A 4,424-nucleotide genomic window follows, 5' to 3' on the forward strand; every position below is an offset into this window, starting at 1 on the left:
GTCCAACAAGGAAAGGAGCGTGACGTGCCTCCAGATTCTCGTCTCATCTACACACCTGTCCCTGAGACCAGTAAGACCAGGCCTATCCCACCTGCCAATACAGGAGATATAAGGACGCCAGTTTGATCCCTGGTTGGGAAGAGCCCCTGTCGGAAGAAATGGCAACCCACACCAGTGTTCTTGCCTGGGAAATCCCATGGACAGAGGAGCCTGGCAGGCTACAGTCCCCGGGGGCACAAAGAGTCAGACACGTTCAAGTGAGCACGCACACACTGAGAGGGAAATGTCCACTTGCCTCCTTTTAAGTAGACGGAAAATACAGGCAGGAATTTTAGTTTCTAAAGCCTAGCATGCACCAACTGGCACCAGGTATTTTTCCAAGGTAAAGGCAAGTTCCACCTCTGGCCCCACACTGGGGAAGTACAAAGAGTAAACTCTGAAAGCTGTGAGGGCAGTCTGGCAGTACGTGCCTCCGGATCTTCTTTTCTTACTGCCCACCACATCAGGCATATTTGTGAAAACCATACCCCTCTGTGGTCCTGCCAGAGCAAGCAAACAGAACCACGTGCCCCGTGTCCTCTTCTCTCTACTCTGGTCACGTCCACCACCCACATAGCTAACAGCAACTCTGCAAAGGACAGGGGCCGTGGAGAGAAAGCAGGCAAGTCTCCCCACACCACACGCACACTTTCTGGACTCAGTTTCCCAGAACAGCATCACAGAAAGCAACTTTTGGAAGTCTGCCTGCCGGGCCTGGTGACCAAGGTGAAACATAGGTAACCTGTCACTCCCACTGATGACAGGAATACCACTTTCCCAAATAGACCTCCAAAAAGAGTTCTTTTTCATTATTTTCTTATTATGTTCTCACCCAGGATAAGAATTCAATTCCAGTGAAACAGCAAAGGGTCAGAATGACTTTAAATGAAAGGAATGGAGGAATATTTCTATATGTCCCCATTCAGGGCCTCTGGTTTCTACCTTTCCACAGGATGTTTCGCTGTCCAATACTCAGGGTCCCACAAAATGATGTCCTGTGGACCTCTCAGGCCACTGTGATGGATAGGTAGGGTGCTCAGGGTGGGGCCGAGTACACTGTGTGAGGTGTTAGGCAGGCATCTGCCCATGTTCCTACCACTATGCCCAGCCTGGAGATCTTGCCCAGCGCTCCTCTCTCCCAGTTCTGGGCCTCCACTGTGGAGCGGTGCATTCTGTCTGCTCCCCACTGCAAACAGAGACTGCCATTGAGCCATTTTCCTCCACACTGCACACAGTTTCTGCTGCCAAGATGTCACCATGCAACCCATCCCCTCACCCCCTCCTCTCTGGGGTTGGCCGAACAGAACCCTGCTGTCCCTGAGCACGTGCCTGAACGTGGGATCAGCAGTCCAGCCCTCCCCAGCCCTCTGCACAGCGGACCGCAGCGTGTTTGCCCAAGGGGTTCAGAGAGCGGACAGCTTGGGGGCGGCTCTATTTTTCAGATCTGGATCAGCTCACGCCGCCTGCCAAGCTGCACCTTCTCTTTTGTGGGCAGGTAAACCTCCAAGTGAGCCTCTCTGATCTTGAGCAAAGTAGCTGGCAGCCTGGGGTTGACCTGTTCCGCCTCTTGTCCCAGCCGGGCTTCTGACTGGTCATCGTGCTGCTAGACAAGGCTGCCCTGTCCTTTTACCTCGGGGCCCCTTCTCTGCTGCAGGGTACATTCTGCTTCAATCTGCAGCTCCTTGTTTCCTGAGTTAGACCCGTCATCCTGCTTGCTTGGACAGAGGTCCCTAACCTCCCTCCCCTCTTCACTGCCATCCTTGCTCTAGGCTTCCCCTCTCTCCAACCCCCACCAACCCCACACACACAGAGCTCCAGTCTTGGGCAGAACCAACCACAGTCCCCATAGCCTTTCCAATTCCCTAGCACGTATAGAAAAACAGATGAAAACATTGTCCTTTTCGCCCTGAGCCTTTAACCTGGGCGGAAGAATTCTGTCCTCCTACTTTCTGCACAGAAACACCAGACCTCCCTCAGCATGGACTGAGTTCCCCTTGGCCCACACCTCCTCCTGAGTTCCCCTTGGCCCACACCTCCTCCAGCCCCACCCCGAGCCACAAGCTCCATCTGCCAGAAGCGCCCCTCCCTCGAGAGAACCACTCACTCTCCGCTTTCAACCTGCTGCCACAGCACCCTACTCTGAAGGGGCCTCAGGACGCAAGCCCAGCCCAACCCGGCCCAAAGGGACACGGTGTGCTCGAGTTATTCATTACTCAAGTTAGAGGAGGTCACAGAGCAGGACGCACTGGAAGGCAAGAAGAAAGGTGGCCTAGAGGGTGGGGAATTAGTCAGGGTGACCTTCTCAGGGAACTCAGAGCCCTGGCAAGGAGGGGCTATCACAGTGGGAAGGTCCTAGAGGCAGCCTCAAGGTTAGACAAGGTCAAATGGAAACAGCTAATTATAATTAAGCTGGTTGCTCAATAGCTCTTGGTATGCACCAGGCAACTGCGCTTAGGGCTTTCCCACATCTCCCATTTAATCCTTGCAACATTGTATCACTCCAATTTTACAACTGAGAAAACTGGCCCTGGAGAGAACAAGGGACTTGCTCAAGGTCACAGAGCTAGCAAGTACTGAACCTGGGTGAATGCACGTCTGTCTTGCCCTTCACCAGGTTGGTCTTTTTGGCGACATGGTTCAGTCAGTTGCTCAGTTGTGTTCGACTCTCTGTGACCCCATGGACTGTAGCCCACCAGGCTCCTCTGTCCACGGAATTGTCCAGAAAAGAATACTGGAGTGGGTTGCCATTTCCTTCTCCAGGGGATCTTCCCAACCCAGGGATCAAACGCATGTCTCATGCATTTTGGGCAGATTCTTTTCCGTCTGAGCCAGCAGGGAAGTCTAACATGGCTAGATGAGTTAAACAATTCTAGACAGTCTAGAATGGAAGGTGAAGTTTTAATCTGGTTCTCATAGAACTGAGATCATGCTTTCCAGTGGCAATATCAGGTTTGGGTAGAAACCCAGAGGTTCCTATAAGCCAAGGGGAGGTTGATTTAGAATAAGATGCTGCTGTGAAGGCATGACTCTCAAAGCTTGTCAGAACCTGGCAAGAGTTTACCTGCAGGGGAAGGAGAATGAACAAAGCTAGGGAGGTAAAGTTTGAGGGGAGTTTATCCTCCCCTAAAGATAGCAGGGAAGAAGTACGTAAAGGCCAGCAGAAAAAGCTCATCCTTGCCGGACACAGGATCAGTCCCATTGGCATTTGCCACAGCTCTAGAGAGTAAGGCAGGATACCTCTTTTTTAAGGAGAAAATGAGGGTTCTAATTAAAAACCTGGCAATGTGAGTCTTTGCATACTTTGTTGTACTATATACTTCTACTGGAAAACAGAGATGTAGAGCAGGGAAGGAAGGGGTGGGTAAGGGGAGTTCGCAGAAAAGAAGGTGCTGGACTCTCACTCAAACCCCCATCCCTTCCCATTCCATCTTTCCCTCCACTCATCCTCTTTCATTGATTCTGCCCACAGGTTTTTCCCGGTCTTGCACATAGCAGGCACTCCAAAAAGGAATGCCCTTCCGAGTGACCTGCCCGCTGGCGAGTCCGCCCCAGTCCAGAGGTAACTTCTGCTGGGAGGGGGCCGGGGCATCATCCCCACAGGTTTAGCTTCTTCCTGCAGTTCTACCACCAGCTTGGGGCTTTTCCAACACAAACACTGCTTTGCAGGGGCAAAGCAGGGGGTGGCTTCCTTTCTCGGCAGAGCAGTTCTCAAAGTTGCCCTTGACCCAGGCCTACATGCAGCAGCCCCACTGGGGCTGTGTGGATGGATGGCTGCTTCTGCATTTCAGGAATTTTCAGGTTTGCCCAGGTCAGGTAGGTGGGCCTTGGGAAGGATTCATGGGAAAGAGCTCACACTACATCAATTCAAGCTTGTCCTTAGACCTGCCAGGTTGACCTTGGCGACAAAAAGGTGACCCCGACAAGCATCCCCTTGTATGGCTTTCTAGATGTGGGGATGGGAAATCTCCTTTCCCTGAATGGGCTAGGTTGCCCCTGGGGATGGGGCTTCCAGCCCTGACTGCAGAGGCTCCCCTGCTGATTTCTGCTGTGTCACTGCCTTGAGGAGGACATGTGAAGCTGCTCAGGGGCTTAGCAGAGGGAGATGAAACCAAGAAGTCTGGCTTTTCATGTGAGGCACGAGGGATAAAGGAGGGGAAGGAATAATAGGTGCCAAGGGGTGCCTTGCAACTTCTCGCCGTTTGAACCGGACTTCCCTGAGCCTTTTAGGCCTTCGGTATTTTATAGAAGAACAAAGTGGTCAGTACCCCCAAGGGGGCATAAAACCATGTCCGTGACAATACCAGGCACCGATTCGGCGCCAAGGGGAGTCCTGGGTGGCTGGGTCACCTGCAGATTTTGTCGCCCAGGTCTAGACCGGTGTGAGC

This window comes from Muntiacus reevesi, chromosome 5, assembly GCF_963930625.1.
Source record: "Muntiacus reevesi chromosome 5, mMunRee1.1, whole genome shotgun sequence".
Taxonomy (NCBI): Eukaryota; Metazoa; Chordata; class Mammalia; order Artiodactyla; family Cervidae; genus Muntiacus; species Muntiacus reevesi.